We start from the raw sequence: 26,009 nt of genomic DNA on the forward strand, positions 1-26,009 counted from the left end.
CAGTCCCTGTTTCTCAGGGGGATATCTGTCCACTGACTGGTGTCTCTCAGTCCCTGTCTCTCAGGGGGATATCTGTCCACTGACTGGTGTCTCTCCGTCTCTGTCTCTTAGGGGGATATCTGCCCACTGACTGGTGTATCTGATTCCCTGTCGCTGGGATTCTGTGTTTCAGTTTACACAAACTTTTCATCGCTGAAATTGATGAATCGAGCAGAGGGTGACAGATCTTTAATCCGGATCTGGTCACTGCCGCTGACCTGCCGCCTGTTGCAGAGACAAACATCTTTTGGGGAATTGAAATCGCTGCTGTGGGTGGGGACAGGAAGCTGCGCCTCTGGTTTCAGTGTGTGAGAGCCTGTTCAAACCGCGGCTCCCTCTCTCACTCACAGCCCACGTCCCTATTTAAACAGCGTTCACTGCGGCTCCGGACAAAGTCGGCCTGAGCTGAAGCCGCCGATCTCAAAAGTGTCCAAGACCGGCTCAGTTTTCAGGGCGATGCGGGCCGTTCCTTATCTCTGTCTCCTCCTGTCTTGTCTGGCAGGTGGGTGTCCAGCGACTTGTCGCCCACCCGGGACCGGCTGTTTCTCGGTGGCTTTGTGAATCTCTGCCTGTGGAATATTTTATTAATTTCTGAACTTTTTTATTGACAGGCGTGCGGTCCGACATCGTGCTGACACAGCCCGAGTCAGCGGTGGTAAAGTCCGGACAGTCCCACACACTGACCTGTACAGTCAGAGGGTTCAGCCTCAGCAGCTACTACATGCACTGGGTGAAACAGGTCTCCGGGAAAGGGCTGGAGTGGCTGGTATCGTATAAGAGTGACAGTGACGGTTATTACGCGCCTGGAGTCCACAGCCGGTTCACCGCTTCCGAAGACAGCAGCAACTTTTATCTGCAAATGAACAACCTGAGACTGGACGACACGGCCACCTATTACTGTGCGAGAGAACTGGGTGGCACAGTGCTAGAGATGGCGGCACCCTCCACACACGAACCTATCGTAACAAAATTCTTCAAATTGGGCTCTTCGGGCGCTTCCACCGGCCTTTATCCCGGGATCCGTGGTTATCAATCGGATCCCGAGTGGATAATCTGGGAGTGGGAACAAGTTCCACTGGAGAAGTGTCTGGAAGGGAACGGGACCACCGAGGAGGAGCTGTCTGTGGAAGCCCAGTGAAAGGTCCCGGTGGGTTATATCATCTCCACTTCAGGACTGGGATGGCCGAGATTGAGACTCGCTGTGTGGGACACCCGGACACAGAGGGAGGGTTTAATAAATCCGTTGGCCGGATCTGGATTTCGGGCTGGATGTGATGAAGGCGGTTTGTGACCTGCGGTGAGGCACCGTGATACGATCTTGTCAACTGGGGTAGAGGAACCTCGCTGACAGTGACTTCAGGTAAGACCAACTTCTCAATTGTATCTTCACGCACTAGTATTTTATTTATTTACGGTTTTGGAGAATTCGGTGATGCACCTGAAATCAGTGAGATATTTAGAGCGAGTACATGAATCTCCCCGAACCGGCGGGTTTCTCTAGAGCCCAGTAACAGTACATACCCCACCCCACCAGTGAACTGTCCACAGACCGGGAACAGGCTCAGGGGAATGGGGTCGGATTTTGTCACCAGACTGTGCCTTGACACCGGCCGGTTGTGCTGAGTGAGCTCAGTGTTTGGTTCAAGTCTGGCTTCTGATCCTCAGCACCAACTGAAGCCACGTTCAGGGGCTGAGCGTTTCAGTGCAGTTGAACTCGTTCCCTGTCAGTGACAACAATGGATCTGTTCCGTGTCAAGTTATTGGGATCGGGTTTTACTGTCGGCTGCTTTCATGTTGAAGGTAATGGGATTGAGACATAATCTGAGGGAATGGTTATACATGTATGATCTGGTTGATGGCTCAATATCCCCAGGGTACGGGTGGGTGTCAGTCCCATCATGTAATGTCCGGCCTGACGTCCGTCCCGGGATACAGCAAAAGCATCGGCGATATCCCAGGATTAATTGACGAGATTAAAGTTTTTGTTTTATTCCCTGATGGGTGAGGAGGTGAGGTACGGTGGGGAAGAAGTTTGGAGTTGGGAAGACAGTGAGGAAGTGGTGCAGGAGGGTAAGGCAGGGAATTTTCTATTTTGTGAGCAATTGCTCTAATTTTTTGCCCTCCTCCATCCCCCATTCAGTTTTGTTGAACAAGTGCTTTCCTACATTAACCAGTATTGCTGGAGATTCAGTAAAAGTGGTTGTGAGATAAAGTGCTGACATTTACAGACACCTTTCATGGTGTCCCCGAGCTCTTCACAGGCAATGAAGTAGTTTCAAAGTACAGCCCTGTTGTAGAGTCGGGAATGTGGAGCCACTCTGCACACAGCAGAATCCACAAACTGCAAAGGGAGAACGATCAGACAGTCTGTTCTGGTGACGTTATTGAAGGAGAAATATTGTTCAGGACGCCATGGACACAGTGATCCAATGGACAGGCACAAGGTTGGATTCGGAGTGATGACTTTGTTCACCATAATCTACAGCAGATTTGGATCTGTGGTCAGATTTACAACATCTTAATAATTGGTATTGTTTTTAAATCCAGTCGTTAGTAATGATGACCATTCGGTTTGACTGATGTCCCTCAGGGAAGGAGATCTCTCATCCTTACCCTCTGAGCCTATTTATGACTCCTGACCCATCAACGTGTTTGTCTCCAAATGCCCTCTGAATGGCAGCTCAGATGTGTAATTCATTCAGGCGTAACCAGCAAAGCCCAGATCCCAAAGGATAAATAAATAAAATTCCCTTCTGTTGTTCATACTACCCGATGTTCTATCCACTTACTGCAATACAGACTAAAATCAGACTGTCACCCCAATCTACTGTTTCAACATTAATCATTTTGTACAAATACTCAAGTGTCATTAATTGCAATTTTTTTCTGAGCTGATCCAGACAGATCTAGTTCCCCTCTTCACTCCAGCACTCTGTGACCCATCCAGATCCAGTTCCCCTCTTCACCCCAGCACCCTGTGACCCACCCAGATCCAGTTCCCCTCTTCACCCCAGCACCCTGTGACCCACCTGGATCCAGTTCTCCTCTTCACTCCAGCACCCTGTGACCCACCCAGATCCAGTTCCCCTCTTCACCCCAGCTCCCTGCTGTCAGTTTGATGGGTGTTTTTATAAAGACCCAGAGGAACACTGATCCAGACAGAACTGTACTTACCACCTGCTGGTCCCAGGATGTAAAAGATCCTCAGCTGCAAATCTCACCGACTGACATTATTGTGCCTCCTGCACTGCCAAGACTGAGCAGCTCAGGGAACATCCGTGGGGTGAGAAACAGAGTTAATGTTTCACATCAGTGACCCTTCACCAGACTCTGTCAGTCTGATTGCTGGCAACTATGCCATTTCCAGTTTTATTTTACCAGATTTATTTTGATGAAAACAAGTGTTTTTCATTGACTTCTGCAAAACTAGAACATCCCAGAGCCTTTCCCAACCCAGCAAGTACTTCTGCAGTGTGTCACTTCATATATGGGACTAAACCTCCAACTTGTCTGCATCTTGTTCCCACAAACTGAACTACAACATGACAATCTAGACTGGTTAATGTTGGAAGGGAATGGTCACTTTTATTCTGCAATTCCTAAAGCTCCCCACCACTGCAAATTCCTCATCTGGATCTTGATTGTGCAGTAGATGAAGAGACAGACACTATTTGGTTGTAGGTGGTCCAAATGGTCCCAGATCCTTGGTCCCACAATTCTTTTGTTTTCAGGGGTTAACGTCGATAAAGAGCAGTGAGGTTCCTCAGACCTCAGCTGACCAGCCCGTTCCTGAGCTGCTGTGTACCTGGGAGGCTGAGGATAGTGTGGGTGAAATGGTGTTGGCTGCGGCTGGCAATTCCAAAGGGAATCACCAGTGTTCAGTCACTTACACTGGAGTCAGTCCCAGAGTTCCACAGAGCATGGTACCCCGGGATTTACTGAGTGACAGATGCCTTCAAAGTTGTTTACACACTCCACCACATGACACCGGGTACTGCTGGAATTCCCATGTTAATACTGGGAAATCCACCTCCATATTTCCCTCACAGGCGAGACCTGACAAAGGATCACATTCCCCATTTACCTGACTGGGGATTTTGAGCTTGGGAAGGAATATGGTCAGGAACGATTTCTGGCAGATTATTATAGTTAAGTGCATTTCAGATGTATAATTTTAACCAAGAGATGCTAAATTAATTGTTACATCAACTTTAATGTTTCCCAGACATTTCAAACCTGTGAAATTACATGACAGAATTGACACAAGACAATCCCTTCCCCACAATAACCAAGCATAGATACATAGAAAACCTACAGCAGAATACACCGCAATGTTGTGCCGAACTTGCACTTACTTTAAAAATTACCTAGGTTTAGCTATAGCCCTCTATTTTTCTAAGCTCCATATACATATCCAGGAGTCTCTAAAAAGACCCTACAGTATCCACCTCCACCATCATTGCTGGCAGCCCATTCTGTGCAATCACCACTCTCTGTTTAAAAAATTACCCCTGGCATCTCCTCTGTACCTACTTCCAAGCAACAAGTGTCAGGGTGTTCTGGACCCAGAGTCCCTGCTGAGTGCTGCTTGAGGCTATTTAATGCTGAGGCCACGATACACCTCAGCGTAAACCTACAGCATCCAGAAACCCAGCGGCCCCACTTTTCCCTGTGTAGCAGTGTGGGGAGAGTCCCAGCAGGTTAGAACCAGCACCATTCAGCCTGGTCTGTGTGGCCATGGTCCAGTTGGCACCGTGCCCTGTGCTTTCTCTCCTATGACACTTCACCCACAGCACAGGTCAGCTTGTCCAGCTGTTTCACAGAAGTTGTGTCCCCGGTGGGGAGTCTGACATCAGCATTTCACTGGTTGTTTCAGGCTCAGTCTGAAGGAATGAGAAAGGGACCATTTCTCTGCTCTGCCTGTCCTGTCAACCTGAATCAACTGTGTTTACTCAGGAAGTCAAATGTTCTGAGTTCACAGTCCCCAGAGTCACCTGGAAATGGTTCTAAACAATGCAGCTGTCATTATTGACCAGTTAAACTATATTGATTCCTATTTACTTGTTATATTTATTTACTTATATTTATTCTATTTGAAACCCACATTTCAATATTTTATCATCTTTGTCCCAGAGTGAATACTGTGAACTGAATATCTCATTATTTTGCTCCTGATTGAAATTGTAACCTTCCCACCACTCCACTTCTCCTCCTAATGTTGAGTTTACTGCCCTTTCGATAGCAGAATCATTCTGAAGCCTGTATGTGTCTGTTGACCATCTTACTGTTGGACAACAAAGTCCTCATCTTCTGTAATTTATACTGTCTGACACATACTCTCCCACTAGTCGCCTACTCCCAGAGCTCCTGCATGTTCTGCTGTGTCCACACAGTCCTCATCCACTATCAACAATCTATCATTGACAGAGTCAATCATGAGGTAAATGATGTCACGTCGGTGGGTCAGAACAAACCCCATCCACAAACCTGTCCAAGGTAATACTGTCAACTGCTCAAACCACATCTCCTCAACATATCCACCTGTCAAAGCTGTCAATTGGTCAATTAATTAATTGATCTTGACGCTTTTACTGACCTTGGTAAGTCAACACATCTCATTTTCCAGTGAATTGAATTGAGAACCAGTGCTTTCAAGTGTATTTTGCACCTTAAGTGGCTGGGAATTGACACAACCGCATTTCCTCATGGGACTCTGGGCTGGTCGTTCAGTGAGAATATCACCTACATCTAACGGCATTTTAAGACTTCTCCACCTGCCCAGGAATCTCATGTGTTGGCCGACACTTCTCCACAGTCTGGAATAATATATTTCCACAGTTCCTCTGTCCTTTCTTATGCAAATTACCATTCCCTCCCGGTTACCCAGTAGTTTCCACAGGCTCAGTGGGGTTGAAATTCTTGCTCAGTCACACATGGTAAATATGTGAGGCAGTGTCAGCTGTATCATGTAGTCTGTTGAGTTGAATTTCAGAAGCAGAGTCCATTTCACAACCTCCACTATATTGCACACATGGTGCTGGAAACCAGGTATCACTATATCCACACCAATCTCTCCTCTCATCAACAGCAACACCAAACTGATCAGAATTATTCAAATAAGTTACTTCTAAATCTTACTTCTTCTGAAAACTCTGCTGATCAGGGGCTAACAGACTTTTCAGAATCAGGAATTGTATTTGGATGAGAGACAGATTGTCACTTTGGTACTTTGACTGAAATCTGACCAATAGGACATTGGGTCACTGTTTCAGGCCTTCACTGAAGTGTTGGCCTGGACTGTGTGCCCAAGTTGCCACTGTGGGATTGATCCACACCCTCCTACCTCAGGGACACAGACTCACAGCTGAGTGTTAAAGTGATATTGGCTTTGTTTGATGGGGTGAATAATTTTGAGAATTACTGCTTTATATAATGTCTCCTTTCTCTGTCAGTAATGCATTTATTCAGGGAACCATCTGTGAATTTCTTTTCACTTCAGAGTTCAAGTCCACACCATTAGTCTACATCACAAGTTCCTGCAACACAGAATCTGACCAAGGCATCAGGCTCCTCTGTCTGGTCAAGGACTATCAGCCTGAGAGCATCAGTCAGACATGGTCCACTAACAGTGGGGACATCACCACAGGAATCAAGAAATACCCGGCGGTGTTGGGGCAAAATTCAAAGTACACGATGAGCAGCTTGCTCGAAGTCTCTGCGGCAGACTGGAAGAAGAATAAAGTCTACTACTGCAAGGCAGGGTACAAGCCAAATGAGATTCAGACAGCGGAGTGGCAGAAACCTCAACCTCAATGTTAGTATCAGAAATGATTTATATTTAAAGCTGCACTGATGTCAGAACATAAATCTGGAGTAGGAAGTTTTGTCAGATAATGTAGGAGCATGGCAACTAACTCCTTTATTCTGCTCTTACAATGGCAGTGAGTAACGTATGAAAGTCGATATGAGCAGCGAAACTCGGTATCAGGATCTGCCTCCATTGTATCTGCTCCATTGTCTAATTTCAGGAGCCTCTCCACCATCCCGTCCCACTAAACCCTCTCTACAGATCAGCTCCTGTAGACAGACAGAGACTGCTGGCTCATCGTACCCCTGTACACAAAACAACAATTTAAACTTTATCCCACTCCTCCTGCACTTTCCCCTCCATCCTGCAGCTGCTTCCTGTTCTGGTAAAAGCATCCCTGGTGAATGTGATGAAGGAATCCACTCCACTGCCCTTCTTTAACCATCTTCTCACAGATCTGAACAAGCCTTTGCAGATACAACAAAATAATTCCCTCCTGTCCATCTGTTCTTCTTTCCCATTGAAAGTAAAATTGTGTTTCCCAAACTCACCAGTGAAAGCAGTACCACACCATGTACTCCTGCTCACAGGAGCTGGTCTCAGTCATTCTCCATTAAACAACTAGATCACGGCAGATCTGCACCTTAACCCCATGACCCACCTCTCTGCATTATCATAGCATAGTGGGACACGCTGCTGGGAGACCCAAGTGATAGACCCAGCCCTCCCACTCACTGGTGTGAACCATCAGTTCATCAGATCAGCTGTAAATTAACACCATTCTTGAGAGGGCTGGAATTGGGGAACTTACCTGGGATGAGGGGGAATTAAGTCAAAAACATGGGCAAAGCAATCATGTACTGACAGATATTAAATGTGTTCCAGCTCCGAAGCTCAGCTCCCTTGTTCCATCCCGGGAGGTGATCCAAAGACAAGCAAATGCTGTCCTGGGCTGTGTGATATCTGGATTCTCTCCCGACAATGTTCAGGTATCCTGGAAAAATGCTGGATCTGCCCAAGAAGGCATCGTTCTCCCTTCCACTCCGAGATCTAATGGTACATTTGAAACAATCACTTACCTGACAGTGCCTGTGCAGGAATGGACCAAGAAACAGGAATATTCTTGTGAAGTGAAGCACACACTTTCCGGTTTCAGTGGTCAGGTCAACATGACGTATCAAGAGGGTGAGTAATGTCTGAAGAAAAATTAATTAACTTACAGCACTAAACTACCTAACTGATACTCCCACACAATTCCTGTCCTTACTGTCAATCTTGTTGAGTGATGTACAGATGATCTTTGCACTTTGAATCAACTCATATCACCAGCAGCTTTAACCCCATCTACTGGGCAGGAAAGGTGTAAGATTAGGGTCACCTGTCCATTGTGTCTCAATTGTTCTAGTTGTGTCTGTTTGTAGTTATATTGAAAATAAGTTAGTGAGCAAAGCTGACATCTCATGCTGTCCCATCTGGAGAAAATCTCTCTTTCCCCTTTTCACTGTCTTCGCAGTGTTAGTTCCTCAAAAAATATCTCTGCAATTTCATATTTGCTTCAGTCCCCAGAGGCTGTTTCCAGTGTTTCCTGAGAGACAGAAGAGTCAATTGTCCACTCACCGAAATGTAGGTGTCTGGATTATTTTTGAATTGACGCCCAATCCGCGAGTGAATGTTCGGACCTTGTGTCCTCAGATCCTTGACCAGGTTCAGAGAGCACATGCTATTATCATGGCTGACAACAACCTCATCCCGATAGGATGTGATATACAGAGGATAGAGAGTGGGAATATGTGGGGCTCCCTTTTTCCAATCATGGGAAAAGAGCTGAAAATATCTAACACTTAAATCTATGAATCTTCCATTTTCAGGTGGAAACTGTCCCCGCTGTGTTTTGTAGCCTGTGCCAAGGTTAATTTACCAGAGTAATCTCAATGCAACATTCTCAGATGGTTCAAACCAAGAGTATCATTGTTCAGCAGGAAAGTGTGAAATAAAGTGATTGGTTGTGTATACAATTCATCATTGAATTTCATAACAATCCATTTACTCGATTCCTGACCTGCCCCTGGTATCCATTGGGATAGAAATTTAACAGAGAGAGAAGAAAACACATGATTAAAACTGACTACCTCTCCAATCACATTTCTATTCGACTTTCTATTATCCTTGTGGTCACCTTTTTCAATTTGACTTCCCATTTCCATTCTGCCATGTTTGTCCATGGCCTCTTCTACTGCCATGGTGAGGCCAAAGTCAGGTTGGAGTAGCAACACCTCATATTCCATCCAGATATCTGCCAACCTAATAGCTTGAGTTCTAATTTTTGCAACCTCCAGTAATCTACCCTGGTTCTTTATTCTCCTTTCTTTTTAATCGCCATATTGGATACTGCCTCATTCTAACACTTCTCCTCATCTGCCCATCATCTACATTTGGTTCCCCTCCTCTTGAACACTTTCCTCCATGGTGCACTGTCCTGTCAGATTCCTTCTGACTCAGCCATTTATCTCTTCCACTTATCCCCCACCAGCTTCTTACTTCATACCCCCTCCCCATTCACACCCTTCCCCCCTCACCTGGTCTCACCTCTCATCTGACAGAATGTATTCCTCTCCACTCTACTCACCTCTTATTCTGGCTTCTGCACATTTCCTTTCCAGTACCGGTGAAGCCGTTCGGCCTGAAAGATCGACTGTTTATTTCCCGCTATAGATGATGCTTGACTTCCCATGTTCCTCCAGCATTTTGTGTGTGTTGCTCAAGATTTCCAGCATCTGTAGAATCTCTTGTGTTTCTGGTTGTCCACACACTCATTCATTTGTGTACATTGTTGCTTCAGTGGGACTCAGATCCCAATTCCAGATTCCTTGGCCAGATTCCCTCCTGTCTGACTCCAGTCAGCAAGAACTGGAACCTGTCTTTCACCCAGTGGCTGTGAGGCACGAGGTGATGAAGGTGAACGGGGCTGAAATTCCAAATTGACTCAGTCAAAGGACGGATGACCCTTTGATAATGTTGGCACAAGACAAATTGGTGAGACAAAACACAGGGGTCTGCTGTCCAATTGCAAAGTTACATTGATCCATGTGCCGGACACTGAATTCAGTACAAAAGGGAAACTCAGTGATCCCAAGGAATGTCCAAAGGAGAATGTTTTGATAGAATTACCCAAGCATTGACAGGATTATATGCTTCTTGTGGAATAACACCAGCATTCAGCAATAAGGGGAGTGATCTTGACTCGGTCAGATTTTATGAGAGGATCGCATTTCCCAGGGACTGCTGAACATCAAGACCAGGCTGATATGGGACCTAACTGAGAAACCTGCCAAAACACGTTTAACAACTTCACAGTGCTGATTAAACTGGGATTCACAATTCCATGACCCTTCAACGTACACCTAGGTTTGCAGATTTGTGATATTACATGACAACAATGATCATCTAGACTGCACGCATGGATTTTCTGTTTTAATCTTACTGACATGAGAAAGGTTAAGAAATCCATATCATACTTTGTCAGATGATCCGTCCCAGTCAGACTGGACTGTGTGTGTTACATCTGCTCTTTCTTCAGACAAAGACACTGACTCACAGTCTCACTGAAGGACTCAACCGTGACACAAACACAATCAGCCTCCACACTAAATGTCAAAGAACAAAAACACCCATGTTCTTGAAGGTGACCGAGTGTGTAAATGGTGTATACAAAGTGCAGAGAGCTGCAATGTAAGTGAACTGATGATCATGTATTGGGAGACGGCCTTAACAACTTCACACAAAACCGACACTAACCCAGAGGACAGGTGACCCAACACTTGATCAAAGAGCTGTTTTATTCATTTATCATTTCCTATCAATCACTGATTGCTCTGGAACTGAGGGACTTGCTGCCTCATTCCTGATGGTGATTCAGGTTCAGCCGTGTTGCTGCAGGACTGGAGTCACAGACCAGCCGGATCAGATGGGACTTCTCTCCGGAAGTTATCACAGGGAATAACACTACAAATACCTCTGTAGTCTTCTTTTTATTCCAAAAAACAGTTCTGAATTGAATTTAAACTCTCATCCACGGGGTTGGGATTTGAACCCATTTTGCCAGTTCATCAGCCCAGCAACTTAACGATACACTCTGACCGTGGCTGCTCATTTCAAGAGAGACAGAAGCTTCAATGTTTGTAAGCACAAACGCTAAAATCACAGGCACCAGTAGAAGTAGTGCCCATTTATGAATGAGCAGAGTTGAAAAAACATGATGTTTTCCAAAGTTTGTGTGGGTTTTGAAGGTTGCAGGGAAGGTTGCATAGCCACAGTAAGACTGGAATGTCGGGATGTGAAGTTATTAAACTGAGTGAATCCCAGGCTCAGCCAGATGGAGAAAGGGATTCTCATTGATTCACAGTGTTCATTGTTACTGATCAATGGCACTGAGTCTCCAAGCAAAGAATATACTGAGCTGTGTCTGTGCTGAGAAATCTGCATGCTTCTCTGTCTCACAGTGAACCAATTGGTACAATTATTAGAAAGGGATTCAAAACCGAGTTAGCATATACTTTGTTCTGATTTTCTTTTCTGAATCAAAACTTGGAGTAATATGAGACACGTGATTCAGTCCTGGGTGTTTCTGTTATTCTGTTTGCATTAAATGCAGCTGTCATGTACTGATGATCTGTCTTGACCTAACACACCCAATCGAAATATCTCCATAAGATTCTGAGCATTTCCATTTCTAATCCACAGAATTGTCAGTCTTTATTCAAAGTCCCGACATTGAAGAGATGTGGATCGACAAGACTGCTACCGTGAAGTGCACGGTTCTCTGTACAGATCCCGAAGATACCCACATCTCTTGGCACATGGCCGGGAAGGAGAAAACAAAAGGAATTTACACACATCAAGCGGAGAGGGACGGGTCCCAATACAGAGTGCTCAGTGAACTCCAGATCAGCGTGGAGGAGTGGTTCATTGGGGTGGAGTACGAGTGCTCTGCTCAGGAATCTTCTTCATCTTCCCGAGTGTCAGCACAGACCAATAGTACCAAAGGTGGGCAAGAGTCCAGCGATTAAATTGCCAGCATTTGTTACCTGAGTCAAAATGTTTGACTTTTCTGTTTTCTTGTCTCTTCCAGTCGAGATAAAAAGTCCCAAGGTCAGACTGCTGCCTCCACCTCAGGAAGAGACCAAGAAAAGGCAAACGGCCACACTGGAGTGTGTGGTCTCTGGATTCTACCCGGACCAAATAAATGTCATTTGGAGGAAAGCCAGCACCGTGATCACCTCCAACACCAGCGCTACACCGACTGCTCTGGAGCAGGGGTGGACTTTCAGTACCAGACACTTCCTGACCGTGAGTTTACAGGAGTGGAAGACAGAATCAGTCTTCAGCTGTACCGTGATTCATCCTCCCTCCAACAGCAGTATCAAGAAGCAAGTGAAGAATGTCCCAGGTAAGGTTCTTGTACTCACCCCATCATCAAAATTGTTTACATTGTGCTATGAATTCAAGGTAAACACTAAATCAGAGTTGTTCTGGCTTAGTTAATTAAGGGAACTGATAAAGTTCAAAGTACAAATTACGTTTATCAACAAAGTCTGTGCACCATATAAAACCTTGAGATTCTCTTCTTGCAGGCAGTCACAAAACAAAGAAACACAATAGAATTCAGAGTCAAACATCCAATGTATGAAAACGAACGAACAGTTGGACAGGTACGTGGATTGGAAGGGCTCCCAACCATTTTCTATGCCATGGACCCCGAACATTAACCAGGGGTTGTGAACCCCTGGTTTAGAAGGATATGGATCAAACAGTGGCAAATGGGCCTAGTTTGGAAGGGTATCTTGTTCAGAATGGACTTGTTGGACCAAAGGGTCTGTTTCCATGCAGTGTAGCTCTATAATTCTAAAAGTCAAATTGAGCAAACAATAAAATTTAAACAAACATTCAACAGAACTTGAACCGCAGAGTCCCCTAAAGTAAATCCACAGCGACGTCACCAGTTCAGCACTGCAACCGGTCCAGGAGACCAATGGCTGCAGGCCACGGCCACGGAGCCAGGTTCAGTGCTGAGGTGAGTGCCGATGGCTGCAAGCCACAGCTGCAGAGTCAGTTCAGTGCTGAGACGAGTGAAGCCTCATAGAGTAGTGAGCCGAATTCCTAACTTACCTTCAACCTCAACGCCTTAATCTTTTTAATTTCAAATGGCACTGAAAAATGGCCAATCATCTGTTTGTTTCTGCTTTCAACCAACATAATCCAGGCTTTCACCATAGAAATAAGTGTATCCCAGAAAATACTTTCAGAACTTAAGGGTAATCCGGATCGTTTCACTGGACAGGCTCTCTGGAGATCACTGATACTTGTCTTCAAAATGTTCCCTCCCTCTGCCTTTGAACATAATCCCAGACTCCGAGTAGTGTCTCAGTTGTGACTGAATTTCCAGCAGAGCAGCTCTCCCTCTGCTCCTGTGTGGGAACAGTCAGCCTGGACAATGTGTAGAAGCCTCTGGAGGGCGGCTTGAACACACAACATTCTGACAAAGCAGAGGCATATGTTAGTTACGCCTTGAGAAAAAAAGGTATTTTTAAGCATTTGTGACAAAAAGTAAATATTTCTGCTACTTCAATTTTAAAATATGAAGTGTATTTTCAGAAATATTTTCACTTGAAACTTTGCTCCTGTTCCACCGACACAATGTGAAATACTGGTTATTTTCTGTATTTGTTTTAATAAGTTGCTGGTAACAGTTTAAGTGACCATGAAACTACAAAAACAATGTAAAGGCCAATCTTGTTCATTTACGTTCCCTCAGGGTGTTTACACTGTCTGCTCAATAAGGGAGATTCCTTTCTTCACCAATCTAGATTGGTTTCATCTCATCTTGATGGGGCTGGCAAATCATTGACCAGAGATGAACAGAAATGCTGGTCTTGTCAGTGACAAACTCGTCTATTGGGGAATGGTGAAATAATAATTGTGACGTTTCTCCCAGATGAACGTCCAGATACCCACCTCTCAGTCACTTTAAGCAAACCTTCCTTCGAAGAGATCTGGATGAAGAGGACAGCGACCATTCTGTGTGAGGTGGTTCACAGTGATTTACAGGGATTCAGTGTAACCTGGCAGGTGGATGGAAGGAAGAGTGAAGATGGGGTGAGGACTGTGGGTCCAGACAGCAATGGAGGTGAAGACATGATCACCAGCAGACTGACAGTCCCCGCTGCAGAGTGGAACAGTGGGGCTGAGTACTCGTGTGTGATAGAGGACGAGAGTTTGCCAACACCGGTGAGGAAATCCATCAGGAAGGACACAGGTACGTGTGGACAGAATTCAGTGTGAGTCTGATCTCAGCAATCTGACATATTTATCACTTTCCAGCAGGGTGATAGACTATAGAAAATGAGAACAGGAGTAAGTCATTGGGTCTCTCGATCTGCTCAACCATTCAGTCTGTTCTCAGCTGATCATCCAAATTCAATTCCTGTTCCTGCTTTCTCTAGATATCCTTTGACCCATTCACATGAAGAAGTATATACAACCCATTCTTGAATATATTACATGATAATTCTTCAAGTGCTTTCTGTGGGAGAGAGTTCCACAGGTTTTCACTCCCTCTCACACGTACAGAGATTGCCACCCCTGCTCCAGGGGAGATGGAACAAACAGCACAGGATGATGCAAGTCCAGGGGCTGAGTTCCACTTTCTGTTCAGTGGCTGTGTTCAGCGACTCCCATTGATTGAACTGAATGGACTAACCTCGCTGGAAGCTGTAAAATGCAGCAGGTTCAAGATTTCCACTCCACAAATCCCAATGATGAGCAGAAAGGGAAAAGCCTTTAGTTTCAGATAAACTGAAATCTCTCAGATTTAGAAATTGTTCATGTTGGTACAAGATCAGAAAGTGTTGGGTAAGGAGGGAATTATTGGATGATTCATTCTAACTGAGATTCTTTCTGTTCCAGGTGGTGTTCTGACTCGTCCTCAGGTCTACCTCCTCCCCCCTTCATCGGATGAGGTAGACACCGATCAGACTGGGACCTTGATGTGCCTGGTCACCAGGTTCTCTCCCGCAGACATCTATGTGGCCTGGATGGCCAATGACACCCTTCTGAAGACAGGGTTTGTGAACCAGCCGGTGACCACAGACCCCAGAAAAGGCTGGAACACAATGACCAGTCAGCTGAAGGTTTCTCCTGAGGAGTGGAAGAGCGGCACCACTTTCTCCTGTGTGGTGGGTCATGAGTCGCTCACAACCAACCTGTTCCGAAGCATCAATAAATCTCACAGCAAACCCACCCTGGTCAATGTCTCACTTGTTCTGACTGATAGTTTTAAATCTTGTGTGCAATACTGTGTGATTCAATCCATGAAACCCTAGTTTTGTTAGTTTTATGATTATTAATTCTCACAGACGATTATTTAACGGATTAAAACATGATTAAAATCTGAACCGTTCAAAATAATTAAGAATGAAATTAAGATCAAGAACCAAATTAAACTACAAACATGATTCGCCACAAATCTCTGAGTTTGTGTGTACATTCTCAGACCTTCTTCTGCCATGTTTGAATGGATTTCAACCCTGTCTGGGACTGCACAATGTACTAAATCTTAGTATCTGTCAATGTACTGATCCAAGTTCAATAAATATAACTTGAAAATGTCTTGGTTGTGATTTTTGGAAATGGGAAATAAGGAATGTTCAACAGGAGGTGTCGTTGGTGACCCACACAGTGAGAAATCGGTGTCTTTATATCTCTGGTGTCTAAACCTTTTCTGCATCAGCTGTCAACTAATGGTCAAAGAAATTAGAACCAACGGCATCTGACAAAGAGTTGAGAGTTGAAATCACTTACCAAACGTCATATCTGTGTCAAAGATGTCAGATTGCTGTTTGAGTGCTCCTTGTCCACACTAAGATTGCTGCTCCTCATCTGGTGCCTGTGTGTCACTAACTAAATGAAACGTATCATTGTTGGGAACTGTACTATTGCAAAGGCGCAGTTAAACCTCTGTCTGTCATGGCAGACGGTTTGCATCTGTACTGAAGGGGTAATAATATCCTAGTGGGAAGGTTTGCTTGTGCTGCATGGCAGGGGTGTGGGCTGGTTCAACTAGAGTTGCTGGAGATGAGAACCAAAGTGCAGGAACAGATCGTGGAGAAGTTGTGGAGTCAGAGTCTGTTCAGACATCAGACAAAGTCAGGAATCAAAAGGTTGAGTGTGGTGTGAGTGTTATGTACCCCTAGGGTTCATATTTTCCATGGTGTATCACTTTAAAATGTCGGGGGAATGAGACTGGCTTTTGGACACTGTTTGAGCTGTTACAGAGAGAGAGAGGGAGGTGTCCAATGCAATGAGAGAGACAGAAATTGCTTGAAAGATTGATGTTATGGTTTCTCTACAAGTTGTTTACCTTGCCAAGGACATTTGCCTCCTTGCAAAGTTCTTGCAGAGAGAGGAGGGCGGTGCAGGTTGATGACCAGCTGGTGTCCAACATGTGGAGGTAAGAAGCAGGTCCACTGAGACACAGAGATGCAGAGTTTCGGACACTGAACGAGCTTTGTTGTGCCCACAGGAAGGTGGGGGTTTTTGCAGGATTGATTTGGGGAAATCGATCAGTGGCTCTAGCAGTGTGAAAAGGTGTGACCAGTGGCGAATTATTTGTGTGTCCACCCTTGTCTGGGTGATAATTCCATCCATGAAGAATGGTCACATGTTATTATAGTCACAATCGGTGACTTCTACAGGACTTCGGAGAACAACAGGGATTTTGGAAGTCCATGGAAGACAACAGGAAGATCAACGGCATCACCTCTCCCTCTTTCCAAAGCTACTTAAATAACTATCTTGAACTGAACTGAACTCTCTTCATCATCGAAAGACTCTATCCATTACCCCAGGTTTAAAAGAGCCAGTTTTGCTCCTAGTTCCCCCCCCCCCCCCACACACACACACACATGTCACTGCTGATCTGTTCAAATATATCTACATTTATAGTACTGTATTGCGTAGTTACTAATGAACATTATTAGTTTAGAGCAATACTAGACACTAATGTTTTTTTCCATTTCTGCTGGTTCTTTGACCCGTCACGTGACCGTGGGTAATGTTCTGAGCTGCGTATATTTCATAGCAAGTATTTTTGTGTGAAAGGCAGTTAAGCTCAGGGCAGAACTCAACACAAGAAATTATGATATGGTGGCCATTGGTGAGACTTGGTTGCAGGAGAGGCAAGACAGGCAGCTCAGTATTCTGGGGTTCCATTGTTTTAGATGCAACAGAGTGGGAGGGATTGAAGGCAGAGGTGTGGCATTAAACATCAGTGACATTGTCACAGCAGTGTTCAATCAGGCGAGACTGGAGAAATCTTCTTGTGAGGATTTACAGGTGGAAATGAGGAATAAGAAAGATATGGCCATGTTAATGGGGCTATATTATAAACCATCCTCCAGGATGTAGAGGTACAAATTGTGGGGAGATCACAGACTATTGCAAGAAACATAAGGTTGTGATAGTAGGTGATTTCAACTTCCGACATTTTGACTTGGACTCCCATATGACAAAAGGGACTGAGTTTGTCAAATGTATTCAGAAAAGTTTCCTTAATCAGTACGTAGAAATCCCAACATTGTTTGTGTGATACTTGATTTCTTATTCAATCTCTGGTTAAGAAGTACAAGGAAGTGCTCAGCAGGTATAGGCAGGTAGGGACAAATGAGGTACGGATGGAGGATAAGAAATGTAAGGAAACACATAAGAAATAAATCAGAAGGGCTAAAAGAAAGGACGAGGTAGTCCTAGCAGACAAAGTGAAGGGGAATCCCAAAGGATTCGACAGATATGTCAAGAACACAATGATTGCAAGGGATAAAATTGGTTCTCCAGAAAATCAGAATGGTAATATATGTGCGGTGCCAAAAGTGATGGGGAGATCATCAATGTATTTTTTGTGTCTGTATTTATTTGGGAGATGGACAGAGAGTCTATAGAAGTGAGGCAAATCAGAAGCGAGGACATGGACACTTTACAGATTACAGAGGAGGAGGTTTACTGTCTTTAAGCAAATTAAGAATTGTGGGGAGGGGTGGTGGCTAGCAGAGAAATTTAAAACATCTTTAGCACCAGTGAGCCTGACATCTGTAATGGGAAAGCAATCGGAAGGTCTTCTAAGGGACTGGATACATGTGTGTTTGGATAGATGTGGACAGATGAAGTATAGTCAGCATGGCTTTGTGTGCGTAGGGCATGTTTAACCAATCTTATGGAGGTTCTTGAGGAAGTTACGAGGACAGTTGATGAAGGAAAAGCAGTGGATGTTATCTACATGGGCCTTAGCAAGGCATTTGTCAAGGTCCCAAATGGGAGGGTGGTCAGGAAGGTTCAGTCGCATGGCATTCAAAATGAGGCAGCAAATTACATTGGACATTGGCTTTGTGGGAGAAGCCAGAGAGTGATAGTAGATGGTTGCCTCTCTGATTCGAGGCCTGTGATGAGTGGAGTCTCACAGGGATCAGTGATGGGTCCATTGTTGTTTGTCATCTGTATCAATGATCTGGATGATAACATGGTTCACTGGATCAGCAAATTTGCAATTGACACCAAAATTGTGGCTGTTGTGGGCAGAAAGAAAGATTATCAGAGCTTGTAATGTGATCTGGAAAATTTGGTAAAATAGTTTGAAAAATGACTGATGGAATTTAATGCAGACAAGTGTGAGGTGTTGTACTTTGGTAAGACCAGCTAAGGCAGATCTTACACAGTGAACGATAGGACACTGAGGAGTGCAGTAGAACAAAGGGATGTGGGAATACAGGTCCATAATTTATTGAAAATGGAAGCACAGGTAGATAGGATCATAATGAAATAATTTGGCACATTGGCCTTCACAATTCAAAGTACTGAGTACAGGAGATGGGATGTTATGTTCAAGTTGTGTAAGACATTCGTGAGGCCGAATTTGAGTTGAATTGAATTTAATTAACTTTATTAATTACATCCTTTATATACATGAAGAATAAAAATCTTTAGCTGTTCAGTTTTGGTCTCTTACCTGCAGGAAAGATGTAAATAAGCTTGAAAGAGTACAAAGAAAGTTTAAAAGGATTCTACCAGGACTGGAAAAACTGAGTTATCAGGAAAGATTACACAGGTTAGGCCTTTATTCCTTGGAACTTAGAAGACTGAGGAGAGATTTGATGGTGGTATGCAAAATTATCAGGAGTATAGATAGGATAAATGCAAGCAGGCTTTTTCCACTCAGGTTGGGTGGGACTAGAACTTGAGATAATGGGTTAAAGGTGAAATGTTTAAGGGGAACAAGAGGGAAAAATTCTTCACTCAGAGATTTGAGAGAGTGTGGAATGATCTGCCAGAGCAAGTGGTGCTTGCAAGCTTGATTTCAATGTTTAAGAGAAGTTTGGATGGTTACATGGATAGGAGGGGTATGGAGGGCAATGGTCTGGGTGCAAGTCAATGGGATTTGGCAGTTTAAATGGCTCGGCACAGACCAGATGGGCCAAAGGGCCTGTTTCTGTGCTGTACCTTTCTGAGACTCAATGATTGTCAGACAATGACCAAGACCAGACAGTCTGCGTCTGCATTGAGTGCAGTTGAGAAGAATCCAGATTTCTGGACTCAAACGTATCAGATGTAAAAGGGCACGAGAGGGTAGATGTTGAGAGAATTTCATCTGTCATCGAGCAATGAACAAACAGACAGAGTTACAAAGGGGCAGGACATTTGAAACTGCAATGCAGAGAAATTTTTTCCCTCAGAGGGAATGAATCCCCAGAAATCTCAGCCCAGAGGAAGGAATCTGGTGGTCTGCACTTTCTCCTGTTTTCACCTTGTGAGTTCAGTGGAGACAGAGACAGAGAGAATTGGAAGAAGAGACAAAGGATGAGATCAGAACTATGCAAATAAAGAAATATGTGTGTTGGACCCAGGATCGATCTTTGAAGATTTTGACACCCAGGAACCAGAAACTGCTCACCCTTTCCACTGCTGATTCTTCGATGAAGACTGATGTGTGCTCCCATGACTTCCTCTTCCTGAAGTTTACAATCAATTACTTCATCTTACTAATGTTGAATGTAAGGTTGTTGTTGCAATACCATTTACCCAGCTGATCTATCCTGCTCTTGGTTGCCTCCTCATCACCCTGAAATTCTGACCACAGTGGTTCATCAGCAAATTTATAAATTCCACTTGAGCTGTACCTAGCCACACAGTCGTGTATGCAGAGAGAGTAGAACAGTTGGTTAAGCACACATCCCTGAGGTTCTCTAGTGTTGAGGAGAAGATGCTCCTGTGGTCTCCCAGTGAGGATGTAAAGGATCCAATTGTGGAGAAGAGGTCTCGAGGCCCAGGTTTTGGAGTTTGTTAATTAGAGCTGAGGGTATGATTGTGTTGAACACTGAGCTGCATTCAGTTAACAACATCTTGACATACAGCAGGTATTGTTATTGCCCAGGTGATCCAAGGTCGAGTGGAAAGCCAGTGAGATTTCATCTGCCATAGACCTATTCTGGCAATAGGCAAATTGCAGTGGGTCCAGGTCCTTTCTTAGGCAGGAGTTGTTTCTGGCCGTGACCAGCCTCTCAAAGCATTTCTTCACAGTAGATGTGGGTGCAACAGTGCAATAGTCAATGAGGCAGCTGCTCTTCTTGGGCACTGGTATGATTCTCACTCTTTTGAAACAGGTGGGAACCTTTGACTGCAGCAGTGAGATATTGAAGATGTCCTTGAACACTCCCAACAGTTGGTTGGCACAGGTTTTCAATTCCCTACCGGGTACACCATCAGGGCCTGATGCCTTATGAGGGTTCATCCTCTTGAAAGCTGTTTTGACGTTCGTGTCTGAGTCAGAGATGGCAGGGTCACTAGACACTGCAGGGATTTGCACACATGTAGTTTTATTCTCCCTTCCAAATTGTGCTTAAATGGCATTGAGCTCATCCGGGAATGAAGCATCACTGCCATTCATGTTGTTGGCTTTCACCTTGCAGGAAGTAATGGCCTGAAAACTTTGCCAGAACTGAAGGGGATCTGATTCCTTCTCTAAGCTCAATTGGAATTGCTCAAATGTGCATTTATTATCAAAGCCTGTATCCACTAAAAACTTGAAATTTGTGTTCTCCATAGCCACGAAAACAAGAAAGAATATGAAAGTTGTTCAGACAGAAACATCAAACACACCCTTTCCCCTCCATGACCAACAAAAATAACATCCCAATAATCAATCCCTCACCCCAATATCCCTCGCTCACTTCTCCTAATGGAACAGGAACATAACCCTCAAAAAAACAACTTCTGTGCATAAAAAACTAACAGAACACCAACCCCCACACACCCTGCCCTTGTACAACAAACGGAAAAGGAATGGGTGATAAAAAACACAGAGTATAAAATGTTAAGTCTGAAAATGTCCACAGTCTATAAACAGAACTGTCCAATCCATAAACACAGAACCACAATACCATCTCTGATATCAACGACATTCATCGAAAGAGAAGAGAGGGGCACCACACGAGGCAGAGAGGCTGACCCACCTGTCACAGCGAGCCACATAGCAACAGGCCGCTCACAGGGCATCTTGTCTGATGCAGGATCACCAGCCTAGACTGCCACGGATCGAGCCCTCAGCAGACTAAAAATCTCCTGCTCCATCCACAACTTTTTCTTTGGGTATGTCCGGTATGTTCTCGAAAGGATACACTCATCCACACAGGTCTTGATGAAGTTGGTGATAACTGTGGCATATTCATTCCGATTCGAAGATTGAATATTATCTCTGAATATTGCCCAGTTTACCAACTCAACAGTCCAGTAAGCATACTTCTGCCTTCCTTGACGATATCTTCCTGGTCCTCACTACCATCGCTGTGGTCTTTAGTCTCTGCCGATATGCCTGGAGTTGAAGTCCAGCCAGTTGATCACCCTTACCAAAGTGTGCCCATGGGCTGACATGGTAACCATTGTTGATGGTGGTGTAACAGTGGTTAATTGTTGGCTCCTCTGTTTCCACAGGTGATATGTCAGTGGACGTTGTTCAGAGACTTCCTTGAGATGTCCTGGTTTGAATGCAGGTGTGCTATTTCATGTTTACTGACCATGGTGCTCAGCTCTTCCAGTGACTACCCAATGCTGGCCTGAGGTGGCTGCCCCCACAAGATGCCAGGATCTGCTGTACACTAATGGACTGAAATTGCTTACAATCATTCATCAAAAACTCCATTATCACTGTGTCACATATCAGGGGACTGAACCCAATAGCATTTAATCATGAGCAATGTTCTGCAGTGATGTTTGTTGGCCCTGCAACTTTTCACTGATATTACTAATGATGTGAATGATGGGACACAAAGTCATGTCTGAGTGTCCGGCAAATGAAAAGCAGACTCCAAAGGAAATAGAATGGCAGGTAGGTTTAAAGTGTAGAGATGGAAATAGACGAAGTGAACAGGACAACTGGAACAAAGTGAGATCATTGACTGCGGCAGACAAGTTACAGAGATAAAAGGAGAGATTTTTCATGGGAGATCCGAAAGTCAGCATCAGAGTTTTCAACCTGGAGGAATCTCAGGCTCAGTCTGAACAGATATGAGGCAGCTCTTTGATTCAGGTCACTGTCATAAATGGATCTACACACGCTCACATGCACTGAGACAGGAAGATTGCAGGAAATGTCTTTGATGAAAAACTGCATCTCTCATTGCAATTCACAGCTCCAATAGCATATTTCATTGGCATTCCAGCAGCTAAATGTCACGTGGCTGGTCAACTGTCCTGCAGTCCCTGCTGTGACCCGACTGTGTCCCAAGGAAATCAACTCCTTGATGTTTGGTTTTGTTTTCTCAGTCAAAGGTTGTATGCAGAGATGAGCAACCCACTTTGCAAACAAACCTGATTTCATTCCAATGTACAATTCTGTACAAATTGAGCTTCAGGATAAGTCTGAGCTGAAGTTGTCAAGCCAGCTGACAGCATATATTGTCCAGTTTGTAAATTTTCTATTTCTCATCTACAGAGTTGTCTGTCTTTATCCAAAATCCCTCCATTGAAGAGATGTGGATCAACGAGACCACTACTCTGGTGTGTATGGTTGTGGGTGCTGATCTGAGCCAGGTCCAAATCCACTGGCATGTGAACGAGAGGGAGAAAATCAAAGCAAACATGATCAAAAAGCCCAGAGAGGAAGGAACCCAAGACACAGTGATCAGCCAACTCCAGCTCAGTGTGGAGGAGTGGGCCAGTGGGGTGGAGTACACTTGCTCTGTCCAACAACCTTCTTCAACCTCACCAGTATCAGCACGGACAAAAAGTACCAAAGGTGGGCAAGAGGTCAGCGATTTAAATGGACAACGTTGTTACCTCAGTAAAAATGTTTGACATTTCCATTGTTTGCCCATCAGTTCCAGTGGAGACAAAAGGTCCCAAAGTCAGACTGCTGCCACCACCAGAGGGAGAGACCAAGAGTGGGAACACGGTCACCCTCGAGTGTGTTGCCTCTGGATTCTACCCACAATAAATAACCATCACCAGGGAGAAAGGGGACTCTCTGATCTCTTCCAACATCAGTGTGAGACCAGCTGCTCTGGAACAGATGGGGACTTTCACTGCTAGCTACGTCCTGACCATGAGCACAGAGGTGTGGAAGGAAGGCTCAGTTTGCAGGTGCACAGTGTCTCATCCCCAGTCCAACACCAGCATCAGGCAGGATGTCAAAAACATACAAGGTATGATTCTGAGATTCACTCCACTGTTGACATCCTCTGCCACAGCCACAACCCAGGGCCAAGCAAGGTCAATAGGTAACAACAAGAGTGTCATTGTTGTCGTTGTGTGAGTGGATTAATAATGCAGAGGCAGAGAGTGGGAAAGAATCAAAGTTCATCCGATGCTTTCAGAACCTGACTCTCTTCCAAACTACCAACACAAGGTCTGTCTGTCCATCAGTAAGTGCCCATCTGGGCCCCTCTGTCACATCTGAGACAGATGTGTGAGAGTGCAGCACTCCCTCAGTACTAGTACCAGGATCACTGACCTACAGTCTGTTCCCAAGCCTCAGGACAATGGCGTGAACACACAACCAGAGGTGACTGTGCCGGATTCTAGTTTGAGATTACAATCTATTTCTCTGATGTTCTTTGGTGAAGGACACTGGCCTTCCTACCCTGTTTACCCATATCCATCAGTCCCACACCAAACTCTTCACTGCTCTGTGATCGGCCGGCTGGAGCAGAGCAAGGAATGCCGGCCTTGTCAGTGAGGGACTGATGAAATAATGACTGCAGGATCAATGTTTGCACACCAGCGTCTCAGAGACATGAAGCAAATCTATCTGTCAGCAGAACTGGAGGAACTGAGTTCCACTGGAGCAGGCATTGTGGAATGTAACTGGACCCAGACAGTTGTTGAGTCCCAGCAAACCAGAGAGATGCACAGTACTCAGCCAGGCACAGAACTAGTGCTGAAGCAATGGTACACAGTACACTTGTGATGCTATTGCAATGTTATCTCTTTCCCTGTCCATAAATGTTCTCTAACCTGCTGAACACTTTCCACAATTTCTCTTTCATTTCTGAAAGTAAAAACCTTTACATTTTAGATGCAGAGAGATCACTAGCGGTGTAAACATTGGCCTGGATGGTGAAAGAGCAGAATATTTCCGGTAAACATCATATGAAAAAAATCCCAATAGGAGACCTCTAAAGTTAACCTTCCCCACCAGATGAGATGGAAAGAAGTTGGGTTACTGGGTTCTCTGCAGCAGAGATTCCCATGGTCAGAGTGGCTGACAACTCCAATTGTCAACCTTCAATTGATGGTTGATCCTACAGCAGTGTGATTCACATCACTGAAACAAGCAAGACGACCTGCAAGTCCTTTCTCGTTAGCTCAAAATGGAAATATTTATTTCATGATTAAATACACCAAAATAAATTACCAACATTTCTGAGATCCTGCAGTTTTTTTTAACTTCCCAGTGTCAGGTCTGATCCTGTTGGAAACTTGTGTAGACTGCTTGAGAGGTTAAATGTCAGCTTGTGTTTGTGTAATCAATGAAGAAGATATGGAAAGCATTCGGCTGCCAGTGTTCTGTGCCGGTAATTTTGGGATACAATGTGTGACTTAAACATGAGGGGTGGGAAGTGTTGCCTGGTTGGTTTTGTTCTTCATTGTATAAGCAGATAGACAAACATTCAAGTAGATATAGGTATATGTGTATTGCAGCTTCCACTGTGCAAATGATAGAAGATTCTGGAGTTCTACAGTTGTACAGATAGAACATTTGGTCCACAGTTTCAAATATACAAATTTATTTGACAGGGAAAGGCATTTTATCAACTTTGTGAAGACATTTGGTGAACTCATTCAGAAAGTGGAGAGTTACAGAAAAAAGGGACAATATGTAGCCGGTGGTGCCCTGGGACCTGCAGCAATGCGTTGAGTGCTGACACTATTCACTAGATTTATTCATGGTTTCGATATTGGGCAGAAACACCCGTGACCAACTTTGCCACTCACTCAAGGCTAGCAGATCTGTCAGCAGTTTGGAAGGCTTTAACTACAGAGATAATAATTGATGAAATGAATAACCAACTCCAGGTCTTTGAACAATCTGTCTTGGAGGGACTGCTGAACATACATGCTCTCCCCAGTGGGAATTATAAGTTGGGATGATGGTTAATGAGTGCTAAGTGAAGATCTTGTTCATATATTTAGCGGAGCGAACATAGTCGATTTGGAGAAACTAGTTCATTTTGTTCTGTCCAGGGGCTCCCAGGTTACAAGTGACATGCTGTGAGGAAACATGACTCAAGTCATCAATTTTACTCAAGTTTATTGCCATGTTGATCTTCATGAAACATTGACAAGAAACTAATGCTCTCACTGTCTCAATTCTTTTAGAAATCTGCACAGATTTGCCAGGAGAGGAGGGGAAGGAAGAACAGGGACACGTGGATGGAGATGACAATCTGCCTACAGTTGCTGCCTTTGCCATTCTGTTCATCATCAGTTTCCTCTACAGCACCTTCGTCACCGTTGTCAAGGTAACTAATTGACTAACGGAGGCATCCCATGAAACCCAAACTTTCACCTTCCCTATCTCACCCCATTGCATTCTCTGACACTGCAACCCCAACGACAGCACAAT

At 44.6% G+C, this 26,009-nt stretch overlaps 1 long non-coding RNA gene and 1 pseudogene across 1 annotated transcript; both read left to right on the forward strand.

The window, feature by feature from the left end:
* The first annotated feature begins 344 nt into the window (after positions 1-344).
* LOC132381337 (Ig heavy chain C region-like) lies at positions 345-15,510 on the forward strand (annotated as a pseudogene).
* Positions 15,511-20,951: 5,441 nt separating this feature from the next.
* On the forward strand, positions 20,952-25,781 carry LOC132381338 (uncharacterized). Its single transcript, XR_009508009.1, has 3 exons — positions 20,952-23,180; positions 23,263-23,586; positions 25,763-25,781. It is a non-coding gene; the product is annotated as an uncharacterized LOC132381338 (long non-coding RNA).
* Positions 25,782-26,009: the final 228 nt, after the last annotated feature.

This window comes from Hypanus sabinus, chromosome 26 (genome assembly GCF_030144855.1).
Source record: "Hypanus sabinus isolate sHypSab1 chromosome 26, sHypSab1.hap1, whole genome shotgun sequence".
In the NCBI taxonomy this organism is placed as follows: domain Eukaryota; kingdom Metazoa; phylum Chordata; class Chondrichthyes; order Myliobatiformes; family Dasyatidae; genus Hypanus; species Hypanus sabinus.